This window comes from Echinops telfairi, unplaced genomic scaffold (genome assembly GCF_000313985.2).
Source record: "Echinops telfairi isolate 266 unplaced genomic scaffold, ASM31398v2 ScPeMD7_7463;HRSCAF=8501, whole genome shotgun sequence".
In the NCBI taxonomy this organism is placed as follows: domain Eukaryota; kingdom Metazoa; phylum Chordata; class Mammalia; order Afrosoricida; family Tenrecidae; genus Echinops; species Echinops telfairi.
The window spans coordinates 588,285-606,707 of NW_022111363.1; the positions used below are offsets into that span (position 1 = coordinate 588,285).

The window sequence follows — 18,423 nt, forward strand, 5'->3', positions numbered from 1 at the left end:
GTTGAGATGTAGGAGCACCCCATAAAAGTATTTAATAAAAAATTAATAAAATAAAAGGAAAAGAGACACTGGTGTCACATGAAGCGCAGCTCTTCATTTAGAAACTGTCCCTCAACGAGTTAGTGAGCCTCTTAAAGATTCAGTTTTCTTCATTTTCAAATGAGGGCAGCAATGCACTAACTTACAGAGCTGAGAAGCTTTAAAAAAGCAGCGCATCAAAAGTATTCAGGCCATGCCCAGCACTTGGTATACCCTTACCCAAGCCTCGATCACATCAGTAACTTCCTTTCAGGCCTGAATTTCATCTATTCAATGTCTGGATTTTAACTTCATTTATAGTGTTCATTTTCCCTACAGCATACCTTGAACCCTTTCTAAAAGCAAAAATAGTGTAACATGTCACGATTTAACACTGTCTTAATAATCACACTACTGCACTTTTCAAAATCTTTCTTTGACCAAACCTTTACCGAATATAGCAAGCTTTCACTAGACACGCAAAGTACAGGCTTATCTTCAAAGTGGTCGCTGACAAGCAGAAAAGTTCTCCAAGAAGGGACTAAAGTAATGCCTAACCCTTAAAATGTGACTTCCTTCTAAGGCTTTAATTTCCACTATTTAAAAGCAGCAAACATTTAAAGGTTCTCAAGTTACACCACACCCTTCCCACTGCAGCTAAAGAACTCATCAAAATATAATTAGACTGAAAAGTAAAATCAAAAGGGAGAGATCAAGAGACGAGCCAGTCAGGGTGCAGTATAGCACCAATGAAACATACAACTTTCCTCTAGTTCTTTAATGCTTCCTCACCCCCCACTATCATGATCTCAATTCTCCCTTACAATATTAGTACACTTACAAATTAGTACACTGCTACAGATAAGAGCCCGCACACAATACAATGAGAATAAAGGTACCAGGAGGATAAGGGGAAGGTGGGGGGAGAAAAGAGGAATCAATCCCAAGGATCAACCTATAACCCCCTCCCAGGGGGACAAACAACAGACAAGTGGGTGAAGGGTGAGAGGACGATGTAAGATATAAAAATAATAATCTATAATTTACCAAGGGTTCATAGGGGGGAGAGAAAAAATAAGGAGCTGACATCAAGGGCTCAAGTAGAAAGAAAATGCTATGAAAATGATGATGGCAACATATGTGCAAATGTGCTTGACACAATGGATAAATGTATGAATTATGATAAGAGCTGTAAGAGCCCCAAACAAAAGTATTTAATAAAAAAAGGGAGAGATCGTGAAGGAAGAGTGTGATATAAGTAATCAAATCATTTTTTATTTGGAAGTATTCATTATTTACGACTTTATACCACTATTTCCTCAAATATACGTGACTTCTTGCCTTTGAAAACTACCAGCTCCTCCAAGGGAGAAAAATGAAGCTGTCTACTACTGTATGTGTTTACAGCCTCGGACACCATATATGTGGTTGCTATGAGTCACAATAGATGCCATAGTAATGGGTGTTGTTTGGGCTTTTCTTGCCATCATCTTTAGCACTAGTCAGTGAATTATCTTTTTTTTTTTTTGAATTATCTTTTTTGTAAGTAAATTTCTTCATTATTAATCAACAGGGGCAATAGCTCAAAATAACTCTGCCCAAACAATGACCTACACAGAGCCAGCATTCAATAGTTACTGAATAAATAAACAAATGGATTAAATTTTTACCCACACTGCTATTGACTCAATTCTGATTCAAAGTGGTTCAAAGACTTTAAACCTTTATGGGAGTAGACAGTCTCATCTTTCTCCTAGGGAGAAGCTGCAGGGTTTGAACCACTGACCTTGATAAATATAGAACTGGACAAACACAGAGTGACCAAAGGCAGATTTTAAAGTTGCTAATCCTAAGAATCTTATTTCAATTCTGTAATTAAAGGCATTACTGTTCCATAGTCTGAACTGAAAGAACTGTCTCTTTTATTCTACTCTTCACATTCAAATGCACCATGAGTCTAAAACAGCCTCGAATTTAAAATATAAATAATAAAGACTATTATCAGAGCAAGAAAAAAACATTCTTAGTAGCAGCAGCTGAAAATACATGAATTAAAAATAATTTTACATACATAAATTCGCTTTAAGAGCTAATTTTTGAGGTTTAAACTAACAGCTTCACGAACTTACTGAACTTTTATTATAGGCTTGGTACTTAGACACCTTTGTCATTTACTCCTCATAACATATCTGCAAAGCAAGTAAAATCTCATTTATACAGATGTGGAAACCAAACTTCTATTCACAGAGGCTAAATAATTCGTCTCAGGTCTCCCAGTCAGGAAGCAGCATAAGGCTGCCATAACTTTCCCTGTTTTCCTCATTTGGTTCCTTTCCACAGCACTTCCATCCTCTTACATCCAGTGGGGATGAAAAGGAAAGAAGAAAAGAATGGAGGTAGGGAGGGTGGGAAAGGAAAAGGAGAAAAAAAATACACACTCACACACAGAGTATATATTCGTGTATAAGCCGAGTTTTTTTTTATCGTTTTATTAGGGCTCATACAACTCTTATCACAATCCATACATACATCAATTGTGTAAAGCACATTTGTACATTCATTGCCCTCATCATTCTCAAAACATTTGCTCTCCACGTAAGCCCCTGGCAGCAGGTCCTCATTTTTCCCCTCCCTCCCGCTTCCCCCTCCCTCATGAGCCCTTGATAGTTTATAAATTATTATTTTGTCATATCTTGCCCTGTCCGACGTCTCCCTTCACCCACTTTTTTGTTGCCTGTCCCCCAGGGAGGAGGTCACATGTATATCCTGTAATCGGTTCCCTCTTTCCAACCCACTTTCCCTCTACACTCCCAGTATCGCCACTCACACCACTGGTTCTGAAGGGATCATCCGCCCTGGATTCCCTGTGTTTCCAGTTCCTATCTGTACCAGTGTATATCCTCTGGTCTAGCCAGGCTTGCAAGGTAGAATTTGGATCATGATAGTGGGGGTGAGGAGGAAACATTTAGGAACTAGAGGAAAAGTATATTTTTTATTGTTGCTACATCACACCTTGACTGGCTCATCTCCTCCCCAAGACCCCTCTGTAAGGGGATCTCCAGTGGCCTACAAATGGGCTTTGGGTCTCCACTCTGCACTCCAACAACCCCCCCTTCGTTCACTATGATGATTTTTTGTTCTGATGATGCCTGATACCTGATCCCTTCGACATCTCGTGATCACACAGGCTGGTGTGCTTCTTCCATGTGGGCTTTGCTGCTTCTAAGCTAGGTGGCCGCTTGTTTACCTTCAAGTAAGCCGAGTTTTTCAGCACATTTTCAATGCAGTTTTTGTGGTAAAATTAAGCGCCTCAGCTGATATTCGGGTCAGCTTATACTCGAGTATATATGGTATATAAACATAATTAAGGGCCAGGATACCTTTGTTTTTGATAAAGAGGGTAGTCTCAAAAATATTCTTCTAGTGAAGTAAAAATTAATATTATTGCTAACATTTATCCATGTAAGATTTGACTTAATTTCTATTTTTAGAAACAGAATTGTACCTTGTAGCCTAATAAATTATAATTGTATGGTGCAAGGCTTCGCATTTTAGACTGTTCACATCCAGGCAACACACCAATTTATCTGTAAACACTGTCTCAAGAACCCTAATCATATGGGACTTCTGGGTAAATACAGTAACTGAAACCACAAACCTCCCTAAATTATGCAATTACAAACTGCAAACTAAAATGCAAACAAAATACAAGCCCGTTATGCTGACAAAGGGACTGACAAGCTACCATCTCTGAAAATGTTTTTCCCATTATAACAGGGGAGAATAAATCACATTAACAATGGCAGTGGCAAGTCAACTTATTCTCCATGGGGGGGTGGTGTTCTGATTTACTTCTTTGTTTAGATTTTAAACAATAGAGTATACAGCCCTAAGGAACCAAAGCCAGATCAATTCAATGCCAAGAAAAATCCACTTGTAGATATTTTATTTACAAGTCAATGATAACCATTTTTTAATTGTAGTTTCTACATGGATTCTGAAAAGAGATTAACACTATCACTTAAGAAAGAAAACGAAAGCAATATATTTAGATACCTATGAAAATTACTTTGGTAAAAATGTCCCTATACCCATGAAAGAAGTCAGCTAAAATGATAAAATTAACTTGTGGTTCTTACTAAAATATTTTCATTATATTATATACTCTAATTTATTCAGTAAGCTGTATAAATCATCTGACCACCTCATTGTCACCTGCCAAACATCCAATGGTCTAAATCTGTTTAATTGGCTTCCTACCATTTACTGCCAAGCACCTCACGAAGAGTATCCAGTGATCTTCCCCAACTGAAGCCAAAGCCAAACACACTGCCCTGTAGTCCATTCCAACTCACAGAGAGCCGGCAGGGGTTTCTGAGTGTGTAAGTCTTTCACAGGAACAGAGAGCCTGCGCAGTAGCTGAGGGGATTGAATGGCATGCTTACTGCATGGTGCCACCGGGGCTCCTTCCTTACATCCACAATTGTACAAATGACAAGTAGATTTTTTGCATGATATGCTAACAAATCTGTGGTGTCTTAGGGCAAAATGAAGGTTCTTTAAGACCCTCAGACCAACCAACCTGAGCAGCTGAAAGTGGCGTTAATTATTTCTAACCTAAAATTGGCTAAGATTCACTTCCTTACTTTTATGTCACCTGCGGGATCTGGGACGCCTTTCTCTGCACAACAAAGAGCAAACATAGGTGAATATAGGGTTTTTAATAAATTATTCTGACGTTCTTCTCCGGAGTAAATAACATCACTGATGAGAGGACAGGGAGCCATTAAGGGCTGGGATTCCTTTCAACTGGCTGCCTGCCAAAGGAGGCTCAAGGAGAAATGCAACCACTTGCAAATCAAGTCTGCTGCAATGTTAATTTTTCCACAGGTTAATTACCTGCTTGCTTCTGCTATACACACATATACAAGTGTCACGCACGCACACACGCCACACACACACACACCACACAGTGGATGGCATTCAGCTGTAAGCCTCCCCCAGAAATACTCAAAATGAATCCAAACGCCTCTTGAACATCTTTTCCTACTTGATGCCCAGATACCATTACCTCACACTCCAAGGTAGTAAGATTTTACTATAAGGAGTCACCTAGTGACATATTTAGAACCCAGGTGACCTTGTGGTCAAATACTCAACTGCTAACCAAAAGGTGGGCAATTTGAACCCACTAGCAGCTCCACAGGCAAAGATTGCTACAGCCTGCTTGGTTAAAGATTTCAGCCCTGGCAACCCCAATGAGGACGTTCAACACTGTCCTCTAAGGTCACTAGGAATTGAAATGGACTCAACAGCACTGGGCTTGGTTTTTGTTTTCATAAAATATTTACAAATAAAATTCTAAGCTACGGATTAAAGTGAAGTCCATCACATCCTACCTTCTACTTTAAAAAAACAAAACATGATTTGTTTTGACATGATTCACATACCATACAATTCAATGGTTTAAATACACTAAAAGGAGTTGTGCACTCATCACCACAATCCATTTCAGAACAACTTCACTGTTGTTAGCTATTCCCTCTACTTTTGTATGTATTTGAAGTTTCCCATTTAAACAAAGAAACCCAAACTCATTCAAAACAAACACTTAATAAGCATTTATTGAATATCTTCTGTGATAAACCGTAGTGCTATTCCCACTTAATCACTCAACCCTCCCCTTCTTTACATGAATATAGCCTCACACATTATCATGTGACTTGCAATGCCACGTGTGGGAAAAGTATATCCATCCTGTTCCACTGACAAAGATATACACCAGGAAGCTATCAAGGACACTGCACATTCGTCCCAGTTTTCTTACTCTTTTCCTTCGCCATAATAATGACAAGCCCAGATAGGAGCTCTCCTCCCGCCATGGTTCCAAAACAAGACTCACAATGTACTGCTGCAGTCAGTGCCCCCACAGCTAACAGCATGGAATGCGAGCAAAAATAAGCCAGTTTTATAAGCCTCTGAAGTCTGAAGGTGTTGCTATGGCAGCAGAATCTAGCAAAAGCTGATAGATATAGCTACCATGGTTAGGTACAAAGAATATTACAGAGATAGGATGGTATGCATATCTAAAGGTTTGGGAAAATAAGACCAAAATGTAAGAGGATGAAGAACGGGACTGGAAGTCGGAGACTTTACCTTGTCCTCCAGAGTCCCTATGAGCCAGAACTGACTCAAGACAGGGAGTTTGGAGCTGGATAGATTGCTTGCAGGAATAAGGCACGGCAGACTGTTCCTGTAAAGATTTGCAGCCTAGGAAACCCTATGGAACAGTTCTACAGGGCCGCTTTGAGTGGGAATCTACTCTATAGCAGTAGAAGGGATACACTGTCTGCATTTTCTTATCATATGCTTTTTTTCTCCTTTCATGCGCCTTATGATTTTGTTCTTTAAAAAAATAAAATAAAGGAAACGATTATTTTTAATGAGTAACAACTACCCCTACCCCTACCCTTTAAAAAAACCACCTTTGCTGTTGAGTAAATTTGGGCTCATAGTCAGCAGACCCATCCTATCCCATGAAGTTTCCAAGGCTGTAACCTTAAGGAAGAAAATTAGCACATCTTTATCCCAAAGAACTGCTGGGGAGTACAAACGACTGACCTTTCAAATTCTCAGCTAAGTGCTTTAGACATCGCACTACCAGAATCCAGGGGTAGTTCAGTTTTCAAGAAAGTCTCTGCCCTAAAAATAACAATCATTGCTATTTTGTTTTATTATTAATTGGGAATTAATACATATATAATATCATTCCATAGTTCAATCATGTCTAGCAGAATTGTACATTTGCTACCACAATCAGTTTCCAAACATTCCTTTTCTACATGGACTCTTTGACACTGTCTCCCCTTCACCACCACCCCACCACTGTACCCACCATTCCCCCACCCCAACCCTTATTCTACTTGCTATCTCTACAGGTTCATCAATCCTGGGTTTCATATAATGATAAATGAAAAAACATAACACAACTTCAAGAAGGTGACCCCCAATAACAACTCCTCTGAGATACCCCTAATATGCACAAACAAAAAAAATGCAGAAAATTTGGAAACCAGATCAGATCCAGTATGTATCACAGGGGAGGAGAGGAGTCTGCTGACAGAATTTTAACTAAAGATCAAATTTATGCCTTTGATCTTCTATACTCAACTCTGCAGTGCACTCTGTTTAGTAACCAACTCCAGATTTTAAAAATTCTTTTAATGTGATAAACTAAGCGCAGGGGGGGGAAAAGGAATAAAGAAAAAAGTTCTTCAGGAGAATGATATGCACTTTTATGAATTTGCTCATCTTCAGTTTCACAGAGCAAATGCAAGGTTGTTGACACCTCTGATCTCGAAAGGATCCTCTCTCCTGGTCATTCTTTTCAGGGTGCCAGTTGGACTCGCAAAGATGCTTGCTTGCTCTCGGGACCAAGTTTAATGAACAAGCCTCAACCAGCATTCCAGACAGGGCATCCACTCTGTTAACCCAGCTAGGGTCAAATGATAAAGAAGAATTGTAAGAAGTACATACATTCATAAAAAGGGCAGCTGGGGGGTGGAAGGGGGGATCAGAATTCAAATCCCAGTAAAATCAAGAAACTATGAATGGTTTCAAAAATCAAATTCAGTTCGAGTAACACTGTGCTCATATGAACATGTTTTTCCTTAAACTTGAGCAGTACCTGAACATAGCCATAACCCACTATGAAAAAGTCTGCCTGTCCTTGTCATTCTAGAATCGCAAAGCACTTTCCAGGACATTAACCTTCCTATCACCTGAGAGGTAGACAATCTACAACATGATAGCGATCTATCTGACCACTACAAACGATTTAAAAGCCTGGCAATGAACAACCCATAAAACAGGAAATCAACTGCACTGCATGTGCCACCAACAATCTCTGAAGAGATCAGCCCTTCACCCACAAGAACCACTTCCTCTGAGCAAACCGCATGGGCTGTGCTGGGCAAACCACAACATATCTATCGGCAGAACACATCTGTCTAGAACACCGGCAGATAACCCAGTGAAAATCAAGGGGAGGGCCCAGGGCCCAGCCCAGCACCTTCCCAGGACTTCCTCTGTGTACTGAAGAGTACTCTTATGGCCAAGACAGAGCCACCGCCTACATGACAACATGAACCGCACCGATAATTGGTTCACGCACCGATAATTGGTTCACATGCCAGCAAAGTCTCCTGTTTTCCTACAATGGAAGAATCTACATTTTCTGAATCCATAGAAGACTTACAAAATCCTCCTGGATTTCCAGTGTGTGAACCTAAAAATCAACATTCAAATGTGCCTGGCAAAAAAATACAATAACCCAACAACAAAGTATCTAGCCAAAGCTCTAGTCTCTGAGCTAATAGATTTAAATGACTACAAAAGGCTTTGTCATTTCAAAAAAAAAGCTATGTGGCAAGTGGCTAACTAATGTGAGCTTTAATGACTCTATGTGAAGTGGTGAAGCCCCACTTCAAGAACATCTAATTTTCCACTGGCCATTCCATTTGCTTGTCTCTCAAACTGGGAAACCACCCAGGCCTGTCATGTGACTATGATCTCAAACTCCAGGGCTCAGCATTTAAATTAGCAAAAGATCCTGTTTTAGTATCAATCTAAACTGTCAGCTGTACTTCTGAATGCTAATTCCATGAGGTCAATTTAGCATATTTTCCTTTTACTGAAAGTCAATATCGTACACACTTAAGCAATATAGGCATGAACTCTGACCTTCGGCACCATCAGGTCTCACCTCTGCAGAATCAAAAAGCTGAGAAATTATTCCAGGCCATAGCTTAACGGTTCTCTTTGAGTTAGAAGCTGTCTAACAACTTCCTTCAGGCATGGCTATTTTGGTCCTCATAGAAACTCGAAGTTTCTAAATGCCCTACTGTGGCATGCTTCTAAAATCCTAAAGTCTAAGGCAACAAAATTCCAGGCACATTTGAATGTTGATTTTTAGGAATTTTTTTCATAAAAGAATGAAAACATCTATTTCAATAAGACTGCACTAAATCAGTATGAATAAAAAGATCTTGCTAATAAAATATTCAAGATTTCTATAATCGCGTATCTTCTATAATCTTTTAAATAGTGACTTTTTCTTTCTGTTAATGTCTTTTGTCATCAATAACAATCCTCATATATCAAGTATCAACAAAGTAAAATGTTATTTCCATTTAAAAAATACTTTTTACTGAAAGAAATGTTTCTAATATTTTTAGGTATATTTCTTTTCACTAATAGGTAGAAAAAACAGGAAACAAAAAATAAGGGTGAAATCTAATAAGCAACAAAAATGGTAAAAAGTAACATACAATTTAAGACAATACAGACTGAAAAGCTACTGCAAAAAATAAACAACTTCCAGTTGTATCTTACCATATTGCAGTATATTTCACACTGAGGTTACAATCATCTCTTCTCACTTAAAGATATTTTATCTTCATTCAAAGATATTTAACCTTTTCAAAGATACTTTATCTTCACTTCTGATGGATTTTCAATCAACGAATGGGTCCTAAGACTTAGCAATTCTGTATCCTATACTGGGTGGCACAACAGTTAAGGACTTGACTACTAGCTAAAAGGTTGGCAGTTCAAATCCACCCGAAGTGCCTCAGAAGACAAAATCTCAGGGAGCACACCTACTCTGCATGCGCTGGGAGCACACTTACTCTGCACACGCTGGGTTCAAAATCTCAGGGAGCACACCTACTCTGCACACGCTGGGAGCACACTTACTCTGCACACGCTGGGTTCAAAATCTCAGGGAGCACACCTACTCTGCACACGCTGGGAGCACACCTACTCCGCACACGCTGGGTTCAAAATCTCAGGGAGCACACCTACTCTGCACACGCTGGGAGCACACTTACTCTGCACACGCTGGGTTGCCGTAAGCAGGAATGGCAACAACAGCAGGGCCCTTTGTCACTTACCCAAGAGTCATTTTGTAGACGCCTTTAACAACTCCAGTAATTGCTTAATCAAGTTGGTAATCATGCTGTTTGCATACATTTATAATATTGTTTTAGTTGATTGTGGCATCTCCCAAACCCATTCTAAAAACTGTCTAAAATCAAAGTGAATTAAAAAGATTATCAAAATCTGTTTCCTCGTCATTTTGGACCATGCCTAAAAAAAAAAATGGAACCACCCCAACCCCTCCCCCCCAAAAAATGAAAAATAACTCCCTGACATGAGTCAAGTCTGACTCATAATGACCCTATAGGTCAGGGTGGAACTGCCTCTGTAAGTGTCCCAGACTGTCACTTCATGGGAGTAGAAACCTTCAGAAGATTCCCATCACAGTAGCAACGAGGCTGGAATCTGCTGCTCTAATAATTGATGAAGATAAAACACATGACTATCAGAGTCTGGACTAAGAGAACTGGGGGGTGGGAGGGGGCAGGAAGATGGATCACATTTTGAACTTGGAGAGCAATTGGGAAATCTAATAAAACATAAAGAGGGACACATTGACTTTTAGATCAAGGATCAACAGAAATCATACAATTTTGCTAAGCAAAAAAAAAAAAGTGTGGTGGGGGTTCACTGTCTAAAGGACTGACTCATAAAATGACAGAACAATATTTAGCCTGGTACAGCAAGTATATACAAGTAACAGGATAACTTAAAAGAAGAGTTTGAGCTAAGATCAGGAACAACTTCCTGACTCCCCGATTGTTGTTCAGTCTCCTGAGGAAGTGATGAAAGCTTTATTCCCTAGAGAGATTTAAAATTAGAAATGGCTAAAGAATTTGATTCTGCAAGAGAAAGTGACTTAAAAATGTAGGACAGAAAAATAATTTACAGACAAAAGCAATAAAATAGCAGGAAAAAGTGGAGACTATCAGAGCCAAAAAACAAGTTAAAATTCTGAGTCTGTCCTTGCTAATTTTATCTCTCAACCTTATTTTCTGATGTGTACAGGAGAAAACCCGGGCTGTCCCAGCATGAGGGAAAAGCATTGTAAATATCAAAGAATTATGCTCTCAGAATTTTTTTTACATATAGCAAATTAATGTACTCACAAAGCAGCTCTGATGGCACAAACAGTTAAGCACTCTGACACAAACCGGCTGCCTTTCCAGCCTACCACGAGACCAGCAGGAATTAAAGACCTGGTGATCTGCTCCCATAGATGCCACCCACTGTCACCGAGTCATTTTTGATTCAGAAACAGTTTGTGAGACTATCTTTTGGGAGCAATCAGTACCACTTTTCCCTTGTAGAACAGCTGGCGGTTTTGAATCGTTGACATGTGTGTGGTTTGCTGCCTGGGTGTTCATCCCACAGCACCACCTCTGTAACTATTACAGACAAGGAAACCTTCTATCCACTGTTGCCTATCTTGTAAGACAAAGAAGAACTACTCCATGGGGTTTCCAAACCTCTAATTCTTTACTGAAGCAGACGGGCTCATCTTTTTCCCTGGGAGTGGCTGGCGGTTTTGAACCTCTGACCTTTCGGTCAGCAGCCCAATGTTTAACCATCAGGGCTCCTTTATCGGGTGGCTCTACTCTATCACATGGGAGCTAAGAGTAAAAATTAATTGATAGGCCCTAACAACACAGTTTTACACAAAAAGAAACAAGATATAATTTTGTCGATTTTATTTTATTTATATTTTAATTTTGCTGATTTTAAAGTTGAGGTTCAATGACAGTATTTTGAAGACCTGTAAAAGAGAAAGGAGCATATCTTCAAATGAATCTTTAAAGCATCACCAAAGTCAAGGTTTTTTTTGTTTTTTTTAGTCAAGTTTTAATAGATGAGACAGAATGAAATTAAGTTTCCCATTCTAGAAAATGCGGCATGATCAGTCCGGAAATGAACGGCTCCATAGTTAGAAATATTTCTAGGAACTCTGTCCGACCACCATGATGTAAAGGTTGGTTGCTAGTTGCCATCAATCGATTCCCACTCATCGGCAGCCTAAGCACAACAGAACAAACACTGCCAAGGCCTGGGCTATCCTCCGAATCGTTCACATGCTTGCGCTCAATGCTGCAGCCTCGGCGGCGTCAATCCACCTGGTTGAGGGCCTTTCTCTTTTTAGCTGCTCTTCTACTTTACCAAGCATGGTGTTCTTCTTCAGGGTCTGGCCTTTCCTGGTAACATGACCAAAGTATACGAGATGCAGTTTCACCATCCTTGCGTCTAAGGAGCATTCTGGCTGTACTTCTTCCAAGATAGGTTTGTTTATCCTTTTGGCAGTCCACGGTGCTTTCAATATTCTTAACTAGCATCGTAATTAAAATGCATTGATTCTTCTTTAACTTTCCTTATTCAACATCCAACTTTCATATGTATATGAAACGAATGAAAGTATCATGGCCTGGATCAGGTATACCTCAGGTCCTAAAAGTAACCTCCTTGCTTTTCAACACTTTGAAAAGGTATTGTGCAGCAGGTTTAACCAATGAAATGCATCGTTTCATCTTGAGTGCTGCTTCCATGAGCACTGATTGTAGATCCAAGCAAGATGAAATTGTTGACTTCAATCTTTTCTTCACTTATCATGATGTTACCTACTGGTCAACTGTGAGGATTTCAGCTTTTCTTTATCTTAAGTTGTAATCCGTACTGAAGGCTGCAATCCTTGATCTTCAACAACCACTAAAACAGCCATTAAAATATCCCATGGCTTCCCAGACACCTATCTGTTTGGTAAGCAATTCACACCCACTTTCCCTTCTGGAAGGTTTTCAGAAGAGGAAGTCAGTTATGGATGGTCCAAAGACTCAAACTGCTTTCCCTTCACCGTACCACTCTACAGAGCTGCTTCTTGGCTTCCATAAAAATGTTCACCTCCATTTTCACTTTTGAAATAGAAAATTGTATTTTAAAAACAAACCTTACCTGTAACTCAATATTATATATAACATGTTAACTGTAGACTTCTAATGTGATTTTTTAAGTTCCCATGTTAAATAATTTTTTAATGATTTCAAATAAAGCTTCTCTTATCATCAATGAGTAAATCTGAACATCGTATAAATATGCCATTAATCAGGAAGACCTACATGGCTCTAGATGTTTGGGAACTTACTTTGGACTGCGCATATTCACACAGGTTAAACTGTACAAATGAACATACTTTTTGCCTAACAATGAATCAGAATTTTATACTGTGCAACTAAAAGGCAAAAAGTAAAAAACATTGACTACAAACTAGCACTATGATCTCATCCCCAATTTTAATTTTGTATTTATCAATTGACTGACTTTGTAAGTAAATGCTATAAATAAGTCCATGTGACAGATGATTCATTCAACCTTAAAAAGTTTTGGGTTTTGGCTTGTTTTTGTGTGTGTTTGTTTTCTATCAAAAGTATTAACTAGCAATTTTTGCTGAAAAAGTATTATAAATGAAAATGGTCATCACCTGAGGTATCAGGCATCAAAGAACAAAAAAGTCATATCATTGTGAATGAGGGGAAGTGCTGAGTGGGGACCCAAAGCCCATCTGCAGGCAACTGGATATCCCCTTACGGAAGGGTCGACGGGAGGAGACCGAGCCAGTCGGGGTGCAGTGTAGCAATGATGAAACATACAACTTTCCTCTAGTTCCTAAATGCTTCCTCCCGGGCCCCCCCACCCCAACCCCACTCCACTACCATGATCCCAATTCTACCTTACAAATCTGGCTAGACCAAAGGATGTACACTGGTACAGATAGAAACTGGAAACACAGGGAATCCAGGGCAGATGATCCCTTCAGGATCAGTGGTGAGAGTGGTGATACCAGGAGGGTGGAAGGAGGGTGGCGTAGAAAGGGAAAACCGATTACAGGGATCTACATATAACCTCCTCCCTGGGGAATGGACAACAGAAAAGTGGGTTAAGGGGGAAGTCGGACAGTGTAAGATATGGCAAAATAATGATTTATAAATTATCAAGGGCTCATGAGGGAGTGGGGAGCAGGGAGGGAGGGGGAAATAATGAGGAGCTGATGCCAGGGGCTTACGTAGAGAGCAAATTTTTTAGAATGATGAGGGTAACGAATGTGCAAATGTGCTTTATATACTGATGTATGTATAGACTGTGATGAGTTGTATAAGCCCCCATAAAATGATTTAACAAAAAGAAGAAGAAAACAGTCATCACCAGGCATTGTCACCTTCTGGACAAAGGTGCCCCTGACCCAAGCCGTATTTCCTATAGCCTCATATGCATGTGAGAGCAGGACAATGAATACAGAAGTTCAAAGAAGACCTGATGCATTTAAATCATGGTAGTGGTAATGAACATTAAGAATACTATGTATGGACTGCAAGAAGAACAAAAAAGTCTGTCTTGGAATAAGTCCAGCAGAATGATCCTTAGAAGTGAGGCTGGGGAAATTTTGTCTCATTTGGTTTGGACATGTGATGTGCCGAGAGCAGTCCCTGGAGGACATCATGCTTGGACCAGTAAGTAGACAGTCTGTTAAAAATAGGAAGAACCGCTAGGAGATGGACCAACACTGTGTTTACAACAACGGGCTCAAATGTAGAAACAAACATGAGGATGGTGCAGGGCTGGGCAGGGTTTTGTTTCTGTTGAAAAAAACCAACTCACAGCACCCAACAATAATTACATGCATATAAAGTCACATCCTTCTATAATCACCTAAAAATCTTCTTAAACAAGGCTAAAGCGGAATTCAGTTATAAGCCAACAGCATTACATCAAACGCCTTTATTTATCTAAAAAAATCCATATGCCCTAGAAGAAACAAAGGTCCTTTTACGTCTATCAACACACCTATCAACCTATCAACAAAATTCTACCTGGGTTCTGCCTGAAAAATTACTGTTCTAGAATTTATCCTGAAATAGTGTATTAAATTCATCGAAAGAACATTCTCTCCACTGCACCTCTCCTAAGAAACCCCAACTGCTGTACCAGAACTAGTTCTAAGTGTGCTATGGGTCCGCCAAACTCTCAAGGGCTAAAAAGACAAAGAGGAGGGTCAGGAACAATGAGAACATTAGGGCTGCCGACAGCAGCCAATGCAAAACCAAAAGTCGTCATCAGGGTTCCCTACCACTTTTCAGTGCTTATTCTCAAAGATGGAAAAACTACAGTCTCAGGTCTCACCCAAGTTAAGCAGCAAGAAATGGGCAAGTATTCAGAAGCTGCTTAGCATTTTTCAAGTTTTTCAGGTGTACCACCTAAGAACAGTGGCACCATGAACACATTTTGTTTTAAATCTATGGCTTTGAAAAACAAAGGGTGGGGGGAGGGCAAAAGAGAGTCGAAGAGGAAGAGACTAAAGCAGTGGTTTTCAACCTTCCTAATGCCGTGACTTTTAGCACAGTTCCTCCTGTTGTGGTGACCCCCCAACCATAAAATTATTTTAGTTGCTGCTTCATAACCGTAATTTTGCTACTGTTATGAAAGGGTCGTTTGCCCCCCCCCCAAAGCGGTCGCGACCCACAGGTTGAGAACCACTGGATTACATGAATTTGCTCATTTCACTGCAAAATAATAACAGAAGAGAGCAGAGTTCTGGGTATCCAAAGTAACCAGCTAAAGCCTAAACATAGCTGAATTCCATCCCAGCCCCAGCCGTCCCTACCACAAGAATAAAACCCTTATCTTGTTCAGCCATGTGTCCCCTGCCACAAACTGCAAAACAGAACAACGCCCAAACCAGCTCGTCTGACTTCAGCTGAGGGCAGACAGACTCTGTAGTCAGAAGCGCCACAGTGAGAACTCCAACTCACACAGCTGCGCACTCGACACAACAAAGCACGCCACAGACAGTACTTCACACTTGAAAGGATCTCCTAAAAGCCACACTGCCACCAGTTAATTGACCAAGAGCAGTGGAATCAGCAGAAAATACCTACAATACACGGGTGTTGGACAGAGGCGCGAGGGTGGAGGAGGTCGGGCTGAGAGGAAGTCAGTAACTCTTGCAGTCTTCATTTGGTTGGAGTCCCCTACCTCAGAAACACCACTAAACCTGTACTTCCAGCTCACCCTGACACCTATTCAACGCAGGGACTGCTACTTTCCTCAAGAGATACTGGATACTTCTGAGCAAGACATGTTTTAAGGAAAATGTGGCCACATAAGAACATTTCTGGCTCGAAAAAGAGCACGGTAGCACATTTCTAAGAAACAGGTGTCCATACTGTTTCAGCCATGCTTATTAACTAAAGCAAATTTTAAAGTGCCCTCCCCCACTGCCACCTCTGAAAAATATGTAAAATCATCCTATACAGGAAGAAATTAGGAATTATCAGTACCCAAACCCACTGGCGAGTTTGGTTAGGTGCTGGACTGCTACTGGCAAGGTTGGTGGTTCGAGTCCACCAGCTGCTGTGGGAAAAAGATGGTTGTTTGGTTCTGTAAAGGTTGACAGGCAAAAAAAAGATGGACAGGCTTGGAGACCCTATCTCATTCACTGCCACAAAGTTAATTCTGACCCAGAGCGACCCTGTTACAGATAGGGCAGAGCAGAACCGTCTGTGTGGGCAGACACCTCTGCAGGGCCACTAGGAGCCAGAATCGACCCCACGGCAAGGGTCAGAGTGCCTCGCACCAAACCAAACCAAACTCCCAAGGGCCACGGAGTCCATTCACAGCAGCCCCGCAAGACAGGGAAGAGGTGCCCGTGTGCGTTTGAGACCGTGACTCAGCAAGTGTGAGAGCAGAAAGCCTAGCACAGTGCCCGGCAATGAAGAGGCTTTCAATGGATGCTAAGTGAATGACTACTCCCCACCCACGGAATGTAAAGGACACAAACCCCAGTTCATGATTAAGATGAAGAAAAAACCCTGGGAGGAAAGCTGAAGCAAGGTCATTACTGGAGAGGGGTTTAGGTGGCTTGTGTGGGGAATAATCTGATGACCGTAAATCGTGCTTCTACAAAATTGAACAAACACCTCTAGCAGCACAATCAAAACTGCCCAGCATGCACTACTTCTGCATTAGACTTTGTCTACAGGCCCCACAGAAAGGGCAAGACTTATATGAGCTAGGCAAACAATTCCCCACACACTCACTGATTTCTCAGAAGCAAAAAACCTTGAAAGAAAAAAAAAAAAAGGCGGGGAGAGGGGGAACCAGAAGGCAAGCTAAGCACTGTCATGATTCCTGTTGAGGGTGCTCGAAAAGAAACAAAAATGTAAAGCTGCTTGAAAAAAAACCCGCAGCCAAAGAATAAATGTACAGAGTTTAAACATTTCATGGAATCTTTTAGGTGAACATTCACATGACACTGGAAAGCATCAACAGGAAGAGGAAGTTCTTCTGTTTCTGGAGTAGCTGTTGTGGTATGATAATGGAATTTGGCCCTTTTAAAATCAACAAATTCGCCTTACTTTTGATCCAAACTCTCTTCTACTGGGAACAGAGCATGAGCTCCACTGTTGCACTTTTCATCAAAGTGGTTTTAAAATCTCGACCCTGTAATTCAGTCATTTGATCTATGTTGGATGTGATGTAATAACTTGAAGGTTGCCTTAAAAAGGAAAGGAAAAGGAAAAAAGAGCAAACTGAAATGTGGGCCCAGGAGATAATGTCATAATTAGGCTGAGAAGAAAAATGTGGCAAAGGAATAAATAAACTTCTCTCTTAACCTACTGTTCAGAAGAAAAGAGCTAGTCAGGGAACTCCACGTCAACGAGATCGGGTCTAACTCAATTCAAACACAGCCGAGCAACTTACAACTTCACACGCCACGAAGAATGGGGCAAACCCACCTGCCACGTTTGTGCTGTACAATTCCCTTAGGGCTTATATCCCCTAGAAGGCAAATGCTTGGGGGGAATGAAATAATAACATATAGTCATTAGGAGCAAGTCCCAGGATTTTCTCTCATTTTTGATCCCAGTCCCCCTGCCCTGGCCCCCCCACACCCATCCAGCTCCACCAAGTCTGTGATTTACTGGTAATTTTAACATCCTGAAAACTTAAGAGAAAATCAAACACTGTGCGACTCAATAGGCAAAAGAGATCCAAGTTCAGAAATCACCGTGCAATAGGCTCAAAAAGAAGCTCACAAAAGTCCTGAGATTTTACATTGTCTCGGGTACCCCGGGCCGGGAGTTAGTCCCACTGACGGCGCACCAATGCGCAGCCGACGTGAAGCACTGACCTTCACCCAAAATGACCTCCCTCCCTCTGGTTCCAAGATGAGTATAGCATACTAATTCCCCCCTCGACGCGAACACGACCTTGGTCTTCCCCACTCCCCCTCCGAGAAGAGAGACCCGTCTCTCTCCGGAAAAAAACGAACATTTCCAGTGCAAGCAGCAGCCGCCCTGGCAGCAGCCCCGGACTACCTGACACCGGAGTGGCTGGGGAACAACGCCCCTCGCCAACTGCCTGTCAAGCTCACGGGCCCGAGGCAAGGGGCGATCGCGGGCTCGGGGCCGGCGAGGGCTGGAC

General features: G+C 41.0%; 1 protein-coding gene across 2 annotated transcripts in view; it reads right to left on the reverse strand.

The window, feature by feature from the left end:
* Positions 1-18,423, reverse strand: part of ARHGEF12 (Rho guanine nucleotide exchange factor 12) — a 181,208-nt gene that overhangs the window by 162,488 nt on the left and 297 nt on the right. The window lies entirely within an intron of this gene.